Source organism: Dromaius novaehollandiae, chromosome 3 (assembly GCF_036370855.1).
Source record: "Dromaius novaehollandiae isolate bDroNov1 chromosome 3, bDroNov1.hap1, whole genome shotgun sequence".
NCBI classification, from domain to species: domain Eukaryota; kingdom Metazoa; phylum Chordata; class Aves; order Casuariiformes; family Dromaiidae; genus Dromaius; species Dromaius novaehollandiae.
Window position 1 is genome coordinate 22,607,406 of NC_088100.1, and position 19,141 is coordinate 22,626,546.

Consider the following 19,141-nt stretch of genomic DNA (forward strand, 5'->3'; position numbering starts at 1 on the left):
TGATTGTGCTTTGGTTTTCTGTGTTTTGCTTTGAATATTAAATAATTAAATTATCATGGGCCAAATTCTCTGCTGGAGTAAATGGGCAATCAATTGACTTAAGTGGAACATTGTAAAATGGAATTAGAAAGGACCTTTCAGCTGATTTTTGGGCTATGATGTAACAGGTGGTTTAGTCCAGGGAGGTCTCTGTGACAAAAAGTGGTGTGCATTTTGAGCATTTGCACTTGATAATATAATTGCACTATATAACAGACAAACAAAGAGTAACAGAGACAAAACAAACTCCAGCTCAAAATGAGTCATAATATCCATCTCAGAAATCAGTTTTGCTCTTGAAAGAACATAAAATAAAAATCAGTTTGCACCTTTGTAGGGAAGTTGGGTTGTTTCAGCAGATAATATGATTGAAAATACCTAAGAGCTTTGATTGTTTTGATTTCCATTTTCTTCGACAACCAACCACCCCACGGGAGCACCAATTTTATGTATTTTTTCATAGGCTGTAGCAAGAACCAGACGGTAGTAATCATTGACAGTTACACACAAAAACACATGATTATTCATCAGGTGATGATCAACGTCAAACAGTGCTGAACCAACCAGAGCCAAGATTTAGACTCACATCTAAAGGTACTGGCACAGATGAGCTAGCTAAGGAGATTCCTGGGTTACTCCTTCCGCTTAACTCACCCTCTTCTTACAACACCACTGTTTTTGTCACTGGTGAGCAAGAAGTCTTAAACACTTCCACAGTTAGTCAGGAGTTTGAATTGCTCATCTCATGCCCTCTCTGACAGTCCTTTTCCGTGTTTACATTTCCAACGACCTAATTCATTGGGTGATTATGTTACACAAAGCACTATTTGCTACTTCCTGTACAGTCTTTTTTTCTGAATAATGTTTCCAGTTAAGATTTAAATCTTTCTGTTCAAGCTTTATCTGTCCCTATCCCAAGCAAACTAAAAACTAAATATGCAAAGAGACAAGGAACAAACGAGCTGCATAGCTAAGCAGAGGATTTACTATATAAGAGACCAACTCTCCAGTCCTTTTTCATGCACATAGCTCTTTCTGCATAACTTATAGCATGATTTTTTATTGTTTTCTCTCTTTTACTCTTTGATACCTGCTAGTAGCATCATCCTTGGCTTGATTTTATCTCATTTAGATGATAAGTTTCTCAGAGCTGTGATCTGACACTTTATTTGTCTGTGAGAGCTCTGAGTGCAGCTACTGCAAAAACAAATGCCAAATAACAAAATCTTTTCAAGGTGAAATATAGTCTAAACCCCCTAGGAACTCCAGTGCATCCAAATAAAAGAGAACATCAGGCCAGTCAAAGTGAATTGTACAGGCTTTTCAGAAACAGAACTGAAAAAAAGAAATGGACCTGAAGCACTTGTGCATGGGAGCCAACGTAGCAAGCAACCTCTTGAACTTGTAGGAGAGGTGCAGCCTGCCCATCATTTCTTGAGGACCAGCCCTCATTCAACATTTAATTTCTGCAGCAAAGTAAATTTAAGAAGCAAGCAGTTTATCACACCCACAGTCAACAAATATTAAATAGCAACTTAGTCTATTGGGCTGAGTTGCAAACACAAGCTGAGCTAATTCTCTGGGCAGCTATTGGGTTCAAGGAAAATGAGACTTTCAGCTAATATGGAGCTAAGTCTACCTGACTTTCTAATCTTTGCTCATTTTCTCTGTTAGCTTGTTAGAAATATTCTTTCTGCTTTCACATTTTGAAGTATAACTTACCTCTGCAACCTCATCTGTAAACAGAACAGGGAAATCATTCACACTTATGCCTTTTCCACTTCCGTCAGAGCTGCCTCCTTCTGCTGTCTCCACAGCGGCAATAGATACATTTCTTTCTCCCCATTATGAAAAAGGATTTAATGCATTACTGTCAATCACTGTACAAAGTCTGACAATTGCATAATCCTCAAGAACAGACCTTGAGGAGTTTCATCTCAAACTTGGCCCTAGAGGACAGCTGTGCAGCTGCTGCTGTGGATGCAGGAACCCCTCCTGTTCCTGCTCAGGATGGATTTGGCCACCTTCCCACAGGAGGACACCTGGAAGAAAGTCAATGTAACCATCCAAAAAAAGAGTAATATTTTGGAGTCTCCAGTTTTCTTCTATTTTCAGTTATTTAAATCATTTAAATTTACTACACTCAAGTTGCTAGAAGCAAGACCATCTCGTTCCTCCAGTGTGAGGCATTCATATATCATCTTACGTTGCTCTGAAACCATTGAGGAAACAAAGTGATGGGATGGTAAGAGGATGGCTTCTCTGCTTGCTGATACTAGGTCTCACCATATTGTGGTGAGCCACAGCCACTTCGTCTAAAATCCCCGTTTACAGCCACTTCTCTTGCTGCCTATATCTGTTCCTAGACCATCACAAATAAATTCTCCTAATGTTCAAATTTACAAAATAAATCAATGTGCTTTGTATTATAAGAGCCTCTCATCTTGCCTGAGGACAGAGGCCAATATTAGCCATGGTCTTCATATGTAAAACACTCCAACCAATGCCAGTGTATGCCAAAATCTAACTTTGATGATTAATCCACAGTGCATAGGAAAATATGGCGGAACTCTCATTGTAAACATTGATACAGTATAACAGAAAATTGTGTCCTCCTATGGAGTTCTAGGAAATACAAGGAAAGGGAATTTGGGGGAGTGTTTAATTCCCAAAGTTATATAATTTGATATATTTTATGTGTTTTTTTCATCATGTGCATAATACATAAATCCTACACTCTGAAAACTTATCCATAGATTTAATTAAACCGAATATGGAAAAGGGCTTCCAAAATTATCAGCTCACTTTCTTCAGAGTACCCTAAGAAATGCATTTACAGCGTATCTAAAAGTTTAACAGAGCTGACAAGGTCTGAGGTAGTAAGTTGCAAAAGGGATAATTCTCCGCAGAGTATAACTCACAATCTGTCTGCAGTTTGGACACATAGGAGACTGCATAACTTTAACTACAGATGTGGATCCAAATCTATTTAAATTGCTTTAATTGTGAATTAAAATAGATTCAAAACAATTCTGTTAATCTGCTGCAAACCTCCATGTGGGCAATTGTACTTCAGCAACTCTCTCTCTGTCTAGTCCAAATCAACTTGCCACAGGTTTCAGCTAAACAGAAAACCAGCTGAAATAAGAGTGGCCACACAAAGTTTTGACGCATTTTAGCTGAAAAGATGCAAGAATTTATGTAGGCTAAGGGATGCAAACCTGCTCGCAAAGCAACATCTCTGCAGTTTAGCTGGTTGCCATCTGTCAGCTATATCACAGTAACCAGCCAGGTCCAGCCTCTGCAATGTGCCAAAGGGCAAAGGAAAACACCCTGGCCACCTCCAGTCCTGCTTTAGTTAGTTGGAGCTTTTCTGGGCATCCTTTCAGATTGCTATCTATGTGGCAGGGGATGAATAAGGGGTACATACTGCTGTGAAAGGAGGCCTGCCAGAAGAGGAGGTGGTTGACCTGGGCCCTAAAACCACTCACTATAGCTCGTCCACTCAGAGCGGCTATGTCATATTCAAGGCACATGCCTACTGCATAAATAAAATACACACCTGCAAGTTAAAGGAAGAGGACAGGGTTTCTCTTCATCTAACTGAATGCTCTGCTATTTCAAACAATCTTTTATTTGTCCTTCTATGTAGATTGCATATTTCCAGCTTGGGTCCAACTTAAAATGATTTAGCTCATTACTAAATTAAAATAAATGCTGACCAAGGACTCCCGTTCTTGTCTTCTACTGATTTCATTCAACATTATTCTATGTATCCATCAGCAAAAAAAAAAAAAAAAACAAAAAAACCCAAAAAGAACACATTTAATCTTTCCAAGAAAACATTTTCCTGTATCTATAAACAAAGTTATGGTCCAGATCAAAAACACCCAGACATTCAGGACTATTCAGATCATGAATCTGGGCAAAAATGAGAAGGACCAGAAAGTTCCCAGACTGTGGGAGGAATCAATGTGTAGCTGCAAGGATGGGATTTTCAACTGTGTGGAAGATGCAAGAAAAATTAATCAGGGATAAAGAGAATGATCACCTGCACTATTTGGATCTTATTAAACACAATCAGGATAGTTTCTCTATGCTATGCAAGCCTGATGGTCTTATAAGGTAAAACAGTTGATGGGAGAAATTATTTTAAGTAGGTCATAGGGACTAGATATTGCCTTTATATGATGTTATACTTTTCAGGCCCAAAGATTCTCGGTGTAATTCACTAAGTAATTAATTAGTTATCGGTAGCACCTGCAGATAAAAAGAGCCACTTAATTCTGCAGTCGAGAGGAGGGGTTTAGTAATATATTTCGTAATAGCTTGAGCTGTTTGAAATGGTGTAACATTTGAAAAGCACCCACAACCTTTCTAGGGTCATAATTCTGTTTATCAAAAGTGCCTCAGAGCCAGCTTTACAAACATATTCGGGTGCTGAGGGCTCAGCCACATGACTAAGCCATGGCAGCTTAACTTGCTAGCACTTGTCGGTGAGCTGCCGTGCCTGCCCAAGTGCGTGCTCGTCGCCCGCTCCCAAGGAGAGGCGATGAAGCCTTGCTCGCAGGCTGTTCCCGGCGGAGGTGTGGTGATTTGTTGCCAACACAAACAGTATCCGCTGCAGCACATTTCACCTAACTTTAACCCTCTAGCCCCAGCTCTTGGCCCGAGCTCCTGCTACAGTCAGTGACTCATGCCTCTTCAGATAGATTTGGGGAGGAGGAATGAATCACTTCTATAGCTACCTGTATTTCACAACTGGTTACAGAGGGGGACTGGATGACTAGCTTAGACTGGACTACTAACCTTTGATGGCTAAAATTAGACAGGAACAATCCCACCCTCAACTGATGCTCATAACTTGTGAAGGAATTGTAAATTCATCATGTTCATGAAGCCATAATGCCTACTGGAATTTTTAGGGAAAGGTTGTGATTATTTTGTTTATCCTTTATTGAGATAAAGCACTTCGGCCAGAATGGCTACTATTTGTGAAAATTCCCATCTAGGTGTGGCTGGGAAGAGACTTCAGTAATTTTTCAGTTTTATGAATCTAAAATTTGTCAAATCTAAAATTCCCAGGAAGAAATGCCACAATGCCAACCCTGACAGAATATCCTCATGTGGAAAAGGAACTCAAACACCTCTAGGCTAGGCAGAGCTTAGGAAATGTGCCATGGCAGTAGTACACTAATGCGTAGAGAAAAGTGTAAAATGTGTACTTTCTTCTTTAGGAATAGACAAGTTAAACATACCTCTGGAATATCAATGAACTTCCGGATAGTGCAGCTGTCTGTTACAAGTCCTTCGTTGTCTATTGTTTTCAGTCTCCCTTCTTAAGGTTATTTTAAACTCTGAACCCTCAGTTCAAAGTGGTGCTAATTGAGCTGTGGTGACATTTGGTATAGCCCTCTGATAGGGCACAACACAGGGGACAAATCTGAAAGATCAAGTCTTGTATTACTGTCTCAGAAAAGAACTGGGTCTTAAGCCAAAAAAATGAAGTAATTGTTGGACGGGAAAGGAAAAGCAAGGCAAGGATCGATTACAACTGCCTTTGTGTTTTTCAGAATGCAAGAGGAAAGAACAGATTGTGAAAACAGTAGCAAAGGTGTTGCAAATCAGTGGGGGAAGGATGTGTGAGTCGTTATTGTACATAAATCTAGATTTCTGAATGCTAAGACTGGTCAAAATTTTTCCAACAAATATATTTCATAATGAAGCTCGAGTTTTATTCAGTTCATGCTTTACACGAAAGTACTGAATAATTTTTCCCCAGAAAATTTTGAATCTCCACCAAAAATGCAAATCCATGAAAATGAGTATGTTTTTGCCATAAGGAACAACCACAGGTCAACACAAAACATCACAGTACGTAGCCGAGGAAGTAGTATGCCCAGAGAATCTGGCCCGCAAGGAAAAATGGAAAATCAAGCACAGGAGCTGTAGCTCTTGACTTCAAGTGAAAATGCCATTGGAATAGGCCCATTTTCATTGTTTGGAAAAAAAGATTTTTTTCCATGGATAATTTCAACCAAATTAATTATTATTTGTTCAGTTGAACTGTAAGGAGGAAAAATTAGTTTGAAGTGCATCCAAAGTGTAACTATTTTTCTGCTATAGGTAAGGACTGGAACTGCTGTGATGAGAATTTTAGAAAGCTCACATTATATCATTTATCTTATAAAACATTCTGTACTAGCAATACTGACTAGAGGAGCTGTACCCCCTTAATCTTAAAACCACAGTATATACATATATTTTCTGTAGTCCATTAGAATTAAAGTTTAATGTTTGTTAGCATTCCAGACAGCCAAATACCTTATAAGCAATTAGAGATGTCACTCTATTGCTATATAAAGATTTCCTGATTTTTCTGCAGAAAAAGAAGGATATATATACCTATTTCAGATCATTTCAGAGGTAATGCATTGAAAAGGAAGCTTTCATATTAACTTAAAATTTAGATGATATCATGATATGTGAATGTACAACTACTGCAGCAGTTAATGTGTAACTAAATGAAAGACACTTTGGAACATGGGTTTGAGTTTGTATGCAGTTTTCACAATTGTACTATAGTCGAAATGAGAAAAAATAAAGATAGGTCTTGTGATACACATGTACAGTGGTAAAACATGTTAAATATAGTTTGCAGAGGACAGGGAGGTAAAGGCAATATCACTTTTAGCTATATTTTTTCCTAACAACTGTATGTCCTCTGACTATAGCTTTATCACTACTTTTATAAAACACTTAGGTCATTTACAAATATTAATCTGGGAACTCTTGTAACACCCTCTCTGAGTATTAAATAAGCAATGATATCTTTATTTCATAGGTTGCAAACTGAAGCAAAAAGAAAAGAAAATCCCATCAGAACTGGGAGATCGATCACAAGCTGATGCTAAAAGGAAAATTTATCATCTCTGAAAGAGAAACAAAAGGAAAAACTAGGGAAAAAAAGAAAATAAATGAAAAAAAGAAAGGAACCACAGACAACATTAGGCTGAAATAAAAGTGGCTAGGAAATAAAAATCCATAAAATACTTTAAAATAAAGCTTATGACCTGCTGCTAGATCTGGTAGCTTAAGGGGTTTCATACATCCCAATAATCCTCCCTGACAAATGATACCCTTCTGCTAACATTTCTTAAAGTCTACTTACATGAATTCCATGAACAATTTATAAATGAATTATTTTATACTTTGCTCCTAAATTTGTCCTTCTTCAAGTCTTGTCCCCTCATATCTTACGCTTTGATTTTTCATTGTGCTTATTATGAAAATAAAGCTGTTTGCACATTACACAACTCTCTCTGTGAACTGTGCTAGGTACCTGAAAGTCATATGCTGTATTTGCCTGAGGTGTTAGCTGCTCCTCCCATAAAGGGGCAGAGATTGCATCTGTTTGCAGATGAAATCTATATTATTGATTCCTAGCCATCAAGGTTCATGCAGATGCTGTTTGCTGAAACCCCAAGGCAAAGTATGAATTGCAGCATCACAAAGACACTGGCCAGTTTTGCTTGCTTCTGCCATTTCCTTGCACTAGCAAATATATCTTTTATTTTGACTTTCTGTTTTGGAGGCATGTGTACAATGTATGGCTTTATATGCTCTTCATATAAATATTTTCTATATCCTGATATTTTCCTTGCTCTTCTAAATACACTGGTCTTCCATAGCATAGCAGTCTGTCAAAGGTGATCAAAGGAGCTGAGAGGAGATATTTCAAAAGGGAATTGCTGATCAAAGGAATGGAAAAAATGCTTTGACTTATGTGATGCTATGTCATGTGTGGTTTGGTGGGGGGAGAATAATGGTGTGTTTAATTATTAAAATAGAGGCTTATAATAATAATAGCTTGTTAAAAATGAATCTAATACCTTTTATTATTATCTAATAAAAATTAACCAGTGGCTTGATGATAGCTTTTCAGCTCCTTTCTTCAGCTCTTCAGATCTAAGGGCTCTTTTCTCTTTAGTATAAACATAATTCTCTTTCTGAAGTCTCTTGAACTGGTTACTTGTGAAGATTAGATACTGCACTAAATGGATCAGTATTTGATATCATTGGATTTAGAATCGCACACATTTACTGAGGAAGAAAAATTGACTAAATTGACAAAGATTAAAAGCTGTGAAGGACAAAATGCAAACATGTAATCAGAACAAGCTTCAATATTTGTGTGAACCAACCACTAAGTCACTTACTAGTAGCAAGCTTCGTGCTGTGGGAAATGTTTCTGGAGAGCTCGGATGCCACGCGGGGCTGTAGCGTGGTGCTCTCCGTGCTGCCAGCACAGGGGTGCTGTGAAACCCCGTGCCACTAAATGCCCGTGCTGCTCAACACCGCACAAAAACCAACCGAAAGGACACTTGCAGCAAAAAGAGTTTGCGTTCTCAGGGATTCAAAGAAATGACAGCTAGCTACAGAAAAGTCAACAAGCACAAGTCAAAACAGAGCGAACATTTTCAAAACACTGCTAAATATCTCTATCTATAGTTGGGCAACTTAAGTAATTACTCAATGATAATTGTCCTGAAAGGCATTAACTGTTGTGAACGTTCTCTAGTTCCAAAAAAAAAAAGCAGTCACTTATCTTTTTATCTGGATACAAATGTGGGACCTAGATTTTCAAAAGTAAGCAAGGTTTTTTAATAGGTATGATTGAGAAAGGCCAACTTCAGACAGCTCTGAAGTCCAGTTTTACAGAAATGCTGGACCCCTCCTTTTTGACAATCTGTCTCCTGTAGTTGGGAATCCAAAATTCTGATAATTTCGGTCTGTATTTCTAATTATAAATACTATATTTGAAAATATAGGCTCAGCATGTATTCAATATTTAAATTTCTGAGCCAGCTTTCACTATTCTTTCAATGTTTCCATATTAGCAGTGCTGGAGGGAAAGTACATTGTGTCACCAAACGATTGTATGGATTTGGCTTCAAAAATAAAAATCAATAAAAACACAGTTCATAATGACAAATCTTTCCAGTCTCTTTTTGATAAGATTCCTTCTTCTAGGATATACAGTATAAAACAGCATTATGAAATACATTAACATTTCTCTTCCTTTACTTCCTTTCACTTAGTTTTTTTGGCAGACCTGTTCGGAAACATACCTACCTCATCTGATTCCTCACCTATCAAGCAATAAAAAGTTAATAAAATCTAAAAACGATAACACCAAACTGAAACATAAACCTGAGCCACATGCAGGCTCTCTTCCCTTCTCCAAAATCAGAAATACCTGTGATTTCTTGGGTGGCCATATGGAAACATGATAGGATAGACAGATGGATAGACACGCAAATAGATGATGATTTTAAAACATGACTAATATTCTAAATCATTAATTGATGATTTTATGATGACTTTATCCCATCTCTTTCCATTCAGTTGTTTGCTTAGCACATTTAGGAACAATTTCTGTTAAGATTCCTCGGTGACTTTCCTAAGAGAATTTCACCACCATGATAGAAGACCATAGTTAAGCTAATTATATTATCATGGATTTCCCCTAATTAACACCATCTAGATTGCAATTAAAATAAATATTGCAAACCAAACAGTTCTGGAGTTCGCAGACATTAATGATTTAACAATCGTCATATTGTATAATGATTGTTAGGGATATGTATAGCCTCTTCCACATGTGTTTACATAACAGCAGTACCAAAGCTTGCTGATGTGGAAGATGTTTAGAGGCACATTCCTAATTAGGCAACAAGCCAAGGAGAAAGGGCAAATAAACTCTTCATGGCATTTATATCATTCTTAAATATTAAAAAATCACAAGTTTACTAAGTATTGGTATGGAATACATCATATTGGTAAGAATGTCAAAACTTTCATCTCAGAACTATTGCAAAAGAACATTTTCTTCTTAGAAAAAGAAAATTTTCACCATAGAATTTCAGTAAATCCTGAATCTGAGTAGTTTTTAATTTAAATTTGTACAAGACCAAAATGCTAAGAACACTGAAACCCTTTCAATGATTTTGAAAGGTTTAAGTTGACAGTTTGGAGAAACTTCTTCTAAAAATTAACAGCATAATCTATGGCCAATGAGGCTTCTAATCTCACTCTATCACTTCAGGAAAAGGAGAATTAGGCCTAGGTCTTTGAAAAATGAAATATAACATAAAAAAATTGTTCTCTGTAGGGGACAAAAGCGAGTAGCTAGGACTAGATGGCAGAATGTTGGATTTGGTATTGCAGGGATCCCCTCAGGGTCCCATGAGTCAAAATGAATTTTGCAGACTCAGTTTGGACACTGCAAATGTAATCATGGTCAGTGGCTGGCCACAGTGATGAAAACTGTTGCCTAGATTCACATAAACTAGGGACTTACCTTATTGTGCTCTTCTGAGGATAGCTCTTTTTTGCTATTATCGAGGTGCCATGAACCTAACAACACACACAAACACAAATGAGTGCTATCTCAAATTTTTTTGTTATAGTTACTAATAAATGCACTCCTGTAGTTTGTCCTTCCGTTTGCTCCATGATTCCCAGAATAAAGAGTTTATACAGCCTTTCAACTCTGCAATTACTCGAATGACAGTTTCCTTGATCTATGGCAGATGTCTTCAAAATTTTTTTCTTGCTCTTCCAAAGGGATGCAGGATTTGATGTGCCCAGGAAAGAACCACCATTTCCTTGGCACAACAAGGAGTTATGCATCTAAATGTCTTTGAGGGTTTAGGTTTGATTCTTTCTGGGACTTTTAAAAATCCCCTCCACAGTAGCTCAAAATGCTTTTTTTGATGCTTTGAAAATTCCCTCTACTTTGCTTAACCAGTTAAGGGCTTTGTCTATACACTCACTGTAAACAAGAAAAACCTGAGTGCAAAGCCAGACAGTGATTACTTACTATGTTAGAAGCAGTCTCAGTTTTCTTTATTTTCTAAGAGATGGTATATTCCATCTTAATGGAAGAGCCACTGCTTTTCATATGTCTTTCAGAGGTGGTCTCCCGTTGCAGCCGCACTGCTGCTACCGCAGTAATACCATGCTGCAGGCCAGGCACTGCAGGGAACTGCCAGGCATCGTGAATAGCAAAGTAGGTATGCTCTGGTTCCATGTCCCTGGAGTACTTCATAACAGTTACTGTAAAGTCTCTGGTATGAAGCAGTTGAGAAAATGTCCAGTGGCAGAGGGCAAACTCAACAAGCAAATGTTTCCACCTGCAAGATGGTGGTGTTTTTGCCCAATACTTTTAAAATTCAGCCAAGCAGTACTTCAGAAAAGGGATTCTTTATTACGTTCCTGTGTAAAACTGCAAATAGGCAGATTCATCACACCCCAAAGCAAGCTTAGAGGCCGTGTTATTTGGCTGGAGCCATTTTTAGCTACACAAGAGAAAACATGGCTTCATAATGCCATCATTTATTCACGATCTCTTAGTAGCCACAGCTCATGTAGCAATTTAGGTCACCCATATAACTGCGCTCAATCTCTCTACCAGCAAAGCTGGTATTTAAGAAGAACTCATGCTATATAAGAAGAAATCATGCTATATAATACTTAGGCATGTGCATGTTATAGTGCAGTCAGTGCAGTGCACAAACGTGTACAAACTAGACATGGCTAATTAGTAGGATGCATGTAAAATAATTAAGCAGTAAAATATAATTGACAGGACATTTCAAGGAGATCAGTGAATTTCTTGGGAGTATTACAAAGCCTGGGAGCGAGTACTGAGAGCTTTGAATAACACATGAATTGCAAAACTCCTCATAAACTACATTGTTAGCCGTCTGTTATGTCTTAGACAAAAATGGATAGATATTGTAAAAATGAGGGTAACAGAGCACTGGAACAGTCTGCCCAGAGAGGCTGTGGAGTCTCCATCCTTGGAGATATCCAAAAGCTGTCTGGACATGGCCCTGGGCAATGTGCACTAGATGACTCTGAGCAGGGGAGTTGGACTAGAAAATCTTCGGAGGTCCCTTCCAACCTCAACCTTCCCGTGGTTCTGTGATTCTGTGAATGATTACCTTAACTATACACCTGTACTGATCTCTTAGCTTAGCTCCCAAGGACTTTACCAGAGTGCCTCATACAGGGACACCATACTGCATGGCCTGCAAGATGCCCCAAGTTAGATGCACTCTGCACAGTGTCCCCATACAAAGAAAACACATTGCCCCAAAGATGTCTCTGTGAGTCTGCAAGAAACACATGCCATCCAGCTTAGCAAGGAATAAATCCTTTTCCTCTATGAAAGTCAAAGCCCGAGAATTTGAAAGACTTCTCTGTTTTACATTATCAATCCAGTGAGACATCTTGTGATGGCACACAGAGGGAGTCAAATATAACTACAGACAGGGCACAGAGGACATCTCTCAGAGGGTAAATGACTCACTAGGGCACACAGGTCCATGTCCTAGATCCTCTACTGAAAATGTGAAAAACTAGTGAGAACTAGTGGCCCTAGTCCCCCAGAGGGATTGCTTTACCAAACATCTGGCACTTAGGTACAGTTCAGGAGTCTAGGTTAAGCAGACTACATGCAATCAGAAATTTATTTTCATATAGGAAGGTTTTTTGATGAGAAGTGATATAGGCAAAGCTCTTGAATTATGCCCACTCTGCTGCGTGCTGTTATAGCAATAGATGAGGAAATCTGCTGTCTGCAAGTATGAAGAGAGGATAGAAAAGAAGAGAAGTGTTTGACAGAAGGGAAAAGTAACTTGGTATCTTCCGTCTTGAAGAATGAGGGAAGCAAGGTGACTAGATAGTGTTGGTTGTAACTTGAAAGTGCCATTCAGTGTCCACCTTCTTGTAGCACTCAGTTTGGAAAGGCTTTCTGCTGTCCTCAGAGAGCTGTCCTCAACTGTAGAGTGCAGGCCTTGTGGTCCTGAAAGTGTTCTCTACTGCGAGCCACTTCAAGCTTTCAGGCAACATTGGCAGACCTGGGAACACTAGGTCAAACTTCACATAGTGATGATCAGCAGGAACAGAGGACATGGCTACAACTCACTTTGAGCATCACAGTCATAACAGCAGGGCCTGCACACAGCACAGATGGAAGTAAAATGGCATCAGCAGTATGGGTCTGTGCCCTCATGATGTGGATGTTGATATTGCGGGGCTGGAAGACAGAAGGAAGGAAGATGCTGGACTTAATATATGGGTTCTCTGCACACAAAGAAGTCAGCTGGCACTGGTGTCTTGGATCATCAACAGCGACTGATGAGACCATAAAGACCCGCAGGCCCTACAGGCCACTAGATAGGGACGTGCGTCCTATAGTCTTGGCATACATGGGCATATGTATTCTGGTATGAAATGATAATGTTCATGACATTGGTAATGGCAAATAGCCAGGTGTGGGCCAAATTATGTATGGCCTTCCAGACCTCCCAAGTGATTATGGCCACAATAGACCAGCTGACTTTGAATACTACATCAGAGATGTATAGGAATCTGGTATGGCCACCTTCCATACCTCCTTCCATACCACCTTCCATACCACACCCCCAGTGTTATTCACACACTGGACAGGACAGTGAACCAGAAGGAAGTGTGCATCCTCTCCTTCAGCAAGTCCCTGCATAGATTTATTTGTGTAAATTGGTCCACCATTCTTCCCCCAGCAGGTGTTCATAATGCATCCAGACCTACATAAAATGACTGAATTGATCTCACAGGTGAAAGTCTACAGAATTACAAATGGGCTTTTATTGGTTCCTGAAAAAAAGCCCTGTAAAGCTCCTGGGATATCAGATCTGCCTGTTCTCTTACCTAAAGCTCTTCAAGCCATCTGTGCCTGTCTCACCCTTCCCCAGCCTTGCAGCTTCCCTGTTACATAGGATAGTTTATGAAGCACGCAGCTGAAGCGTGGGTCCAGTGCCAGAAAAGTTTTGTTAAGGTGCCACAGTGGCTTAGGAAAGATTTCATGCTGTGCATTGGCAGCGCAAATTATGGCAGTGATCATTTTGCACAGTTGTGCTGGATCCCTGAACCAGCAGCCCAGGCAAGAAGTAAGGAATATGAAGGAATCCACCTTTACCATGCCTCTTCCAGTAACCAGTGTATGTGAGATCTGCCTCGTAGTCCATTCCTGGGATTTTCTAGCAGAGACCTAGCTGCCTTTACCCACTGAGAATTATGCAATTCAGAAACATGAGCCCATGAGGTCAGACACTCTGCTTGAATGTTATTGCTTTCAAAAGCAGATCTGCTCAGGGATGGAAAGATCAGGGACAGCCTTGGCTGCAGTGACTATTAGATGGTGGAGTTCAGGATCCTGAGAGGAGGAAAAAAGGCAAAAAAAGCAGAATCACAACCCTGCACATCAGGAGAAAAGACTTTGGCCTCTTCAGGGAGCTGCTTGCAAAAATCCCATGGGAAATGGTCCTGGAAAGGAGTCTAAGATAGCTGGTTGATTTTCAAGGATCACCCCCTCCAAGTTCAAGAATGTTGCACCCCAACATAGGCAGCAGGAGGTTCTTTGAAAGGTCACAGCAATCAGAGGAGGTTCCTGAGGACTGGAAGAAAGCAAATGTAAGCCCTATCTTTGAGAAGGGCAAGAAGGAGGATCCAGGTAACTATAGGCCTGCCCTTGATGGTGAAGGGTGGTGGGAAAGAGATGGAGCAAATCCTGGGAACAATTTCCAAACAAGAAGGGCAAGAAGAGGATTGGAAGTAGTCAGCATGGATTTGCATAGGGGAAATCATGCATCACCCCAACCTGATAGCCTTCTGCAATAAGATGACTGTCTCAGTGGAAGATGGGAGAACAGTGGATGTTGTTTATCTTTACTTTAGGCTTTCAGCACTTTCTCCTATAACATCCTCATAGACAAACTGATGAAGTATGGGCTAGATAAATGGACAGTGTGGTGGACTAAAAACAAGCTGAATTGTTGGGTTCAAGGGGTTGTGGTTAGTGGTACAAAGTCCAGATAGAGGCCAGTGACTAGTGGAGTACCCCAGGGGCTCATACTGGGGCCAATACTGTTTAACCTCTTCATTAATTACCTGGACGATGGGACAGAGTGCACACTTAACAAGTCTGCAGATGATACAAAACTGGGAGTAGTGGCTGATACACCAAATGGCTGTGCTGCCATTCAGAGGGACCTCGGAAGGCTGCAGAAATGGGCAGAGAGGACTCTCATGAAGTTCAGTAAAGGGAAGTCTAGAGTCCTGCACCTGGGGAGGAATAACTCCATGCACCAGTACAGGCTGGGGGACTGACTGTCTGGAAAGCATTTTTGCAGAATAGGAGCTGCAGGTCCTGGTGGACAAGTTGAATGTGGGCCAACAATGTGGCATTGTGGCAAAGATGGCCAACAGCATCCTGGGCTGCATTGGAAAGAGTGTCACCAGCACATCAAGTGAGGTGATCCCTTCCCTACTCTTCCTCTACTCAACACTGGTGAGGCCACATATGAAGTTCTGGGTCCAGGTCTGGGTTCCACAGCACGAGAGACATAGACATACTGCAGCAAGTTCAGCAAAGGGCCACAGACATGGTGAAGAAACAAGAGCATCTCTTACATGAGGAGACACTGAGAAAACTGGTATTGTTTAGCCTGGAGAAGAGAAGGCTCAGGAGGATCTTATCAATGTGTATAAATACCTAATGGGAGGATGTGAAGGAGTGGGTGATCAGCCTACAGACCCCCTGAGGTCCCTTCCAATCTCATCTATTTTGTGATTCTGAGAAGACAAAGAAAGAAAGAAAGCATACTTTTTAGTCTATCCAGAAATCAATATTCCAGTTTATGTCTAGTCAACTATTTTATCCATTGATTTTAACATAAAGTTCAGAAGGCCATGCTTGGCCTGTAGTTCTCAACAAATTGATGACTATCACTAACCACTGTTCTCTCAGGCCTTTCCACTGCTGTAATGGAAATGACACCACTGAAGTGGATTCGACTATAAAATAACTGATGATGTGCTGCTTTGCTTGTGAAAAAAGTAGTATTTTGAGAAAAACATCACTGAAAGGCTATGACAATAAGTTTGAGAATCCTTCTCATAAGAAGTGCATCTGAAGAGAGTGCCAAACGTAGTTAAAACTGCTTAATTAGATACATTTTGTCCCAATCTGTGCTATTTCCTACCTTTATCATCGAGTATATTGTTATACATTCTGAAGGTCAGACTTCAAAGTCTTGCTTTAAGTTCTTTTATTTCCTCAGAAGTGCCTGGTCTCAATGCCTCTGCAAAATTCCTTTCTTCAGAAGTTTTATCAAGCATTTATGAAATTTACATTTGGCCTGTGAATTTTCTTTTCTACAGTTGGGGGAGATATGAAACTCATCCAATTTTAAGTAGTACTTTAAATGGGTCATTATCATATCTGAAATATCTGAATAAGGTTCTTGGACCTGGCACATCTTCTCAGAGGGTGGCATATTCAGATGCTTTACATAACATGGTTACAATGAAAGAGGGAGTTCTGTAATTTTCCCCAAAGTGGTGCAATGCAGAAGGATGCATATTAGATGAGAACTCTCTGGGAGATCCTATAGAGCAAAAGAGTGTCTATCATGTCCGCACATTGCAAAGACACTTTTCTTTCTTTGCTAAATATAAAGAGTGTCAACAAAAATAAATAAATTAAATAAAAAGAGCAGAGGCTTGAATTCACGCCTCATGACAGAGGCTAAGATGGAGCTTCAGTGCCCTCCTCAGCAGTGACTGGGGAAGAAGGAGCCCAGTCTGTCAGTGAGACACAGCCTAAGTCCCAGCCACCTTGTTGCAAAAGTGCCTTCTCATTGCCAGCCAATGACAGGCAGCAGTGAAGCAATCTTAAAGGAAACAGCTCTAACAGCCTTTTCATGTTCCTCCTGCATATTTATGTGCGGTCTTCCTCCTTTTGGCCTTTTCATGGTGTTTGTTCTTCCATAAAGAACAAGGAAGGGAAGGAGAGGAACTTCCTTCTCTAGACAGAGAAGCAATATTCAGTGTCAGCTTCTGCTAAGGTTCAGCCTCCTTTCCAAAGTCTTTTTAAGAACACCAGGCAGTAATCAAGTAGCATCAGGACTAATGGTTATGCCTTACTACCATACCCTGTGATGTCCCTTTAGGGAACTAGATCCTTGCACACTACTCTTATTTTTTTGCCCACGTTGGATTCCCAGCTCTGCTGCCAAAAAGGGAAAGAACGTGAATTGGGGGACTCTGGTATCAGTGTCGAGAATCTTCAACTACTTGGATCCCACCTACTCGTTTGGGTAAATGAACAGAATGTATGATCCTGTAATGACCTTACAATATTCTTCAAAAAAAAGTATTTTTTCTCAAGACTGCTTATCTCATGTTTAGTTACTGGGTGGCAACCTCCAATATAAAAAGTTGCCCCTGATAACACAGGCCAGCAAGGCTGCATACAGACGGGAGTAAATAGTCTGCTTAGTACAGTCCCCTGCAGCCCTCTGATAAAGGGAAATGTGAGCAGAGGTGCACCTTGACCAGCTGGAAGTTAGAAATGTGTTTGCAAGAGCTCAGGTTGCAGCCTGTATAAAAGCTTTTTCTGTGTAGTGGTTAGATCAAGCATCAGTGGCTGCTGTTCACTGGTGCATGTGGAATTAAAGCTAGTGACAGGCAGAAAAAAAGAAGAGAGAACACATGGGACAGGGCAAGGAATAAGAGCCCTGTTGATGTTATCACTCAGCTCACAAACAGCAGGACAGGAGAGGGGGAGGGAGGGCTGCTTGTCCCAGTTAATTCAATGTGCTGCAAATTCAAAGAGACTCTGCTTTCCTTTTAACTCCAATTCCCAGAACAGTGAAACAAGGAAGAAAAACAAATGAAAGAGACCTAGAGGTGGGCAAGACAAAAAAAAATACAGTAAAGGCAGAATGTCCTAAAGTAAGCAAGGAGAGGAAACCATAAAACTTATTTTTACTCAAAACATATTGTCAGTTTCCCATCTAGAACAGCAATTACCTGTTTCTCTGAAAACAAGTTTAGTAGCATTCATGTTAGGGGTGGTATCACCTTCAGTTTTCTTCACACTTACCTGCTTTAGAATATATAAAACTTGACTAGTAATTAATATTTCAAGCCTGAATCTGGCAAAGCACTTAAACACACTTAGGTTCAGTCACATAATTAGTCTCACCAAAGTCAACAACCTATTGATTTGATTGAAATTTAACTGGTACTTGAATGCTTTGCTAAGCTGAGATCTCCCAGACACTTTTATTTACTAATTTCCTAAAGTGCTTTACAAATCATACACCATATCCTTCTCCCAGGCCAAGTCTGCCTGCTGATCTCCATATAAGCTCTATGAGATCTCATGCATATACATCCATACACAACATTACCCAGAGAGGTTATGGAGTCTTCTTTCTTGGAGATATTCAAAAGCTGTCTGGACATAATCCTTGGAAATGTGCTCTAGGTGACTCTGCTTGAGCAGGGGGGTTGGACTAGATGATGTCCAGAGGTCCCTTACAACTTGAACCCTCCTGTGATTCTGTGATTCTGTGAACATTATTAAAGCTGATGCTGCACATCCCCACCTTGGGCTGCCTGTGCTGGCTGCCAGAGGCTACTGCCATCTCACATCTTGCTCATGAGAGCTCTCTTCTACCTGTCTCACTAGAAATGAGCCAGGTTGGCCTGAACAGTTTAAATATGGAAGGGGCCTTGCTAAGCCACCACACTTTGACTGAAGGAGCTTAGGGAGTCTGCACTGTGCCAACAGGTTTAGGAGGATGGTAACTTCTGTCTTGGTGTGGTGCCTCGAATGACACTTGAGATGGCAGCCTCTCCATCCCAAGCATCTGAGCCAGGGGAGGATGAGCTCCAGGGAGGGACTTGTTAGGTGCAAAACTGAAAACGTCTCTGTAAAACTAATGTTTGTTTGATTTGATAGTCAAGGGAATAAAACACAGACCATTCATTTTCTCAGGTAGAGAATACCTTCACTCGGTTTCATGTTCACTTGGTGTAATAAATTGTCAGTAATTCTTAAAACACAAACAGCAGATGTTGGTGCCACTTCTGCAGGTGTAAATGTAGGGCAAGTTCACTGTTATCAGAAGTCTCCCCTTTGGAGTCAAGCCATAAAATAGAAGTTATTATTTCTGTTTCTCTGTGCACTTGTGCTTGAAAA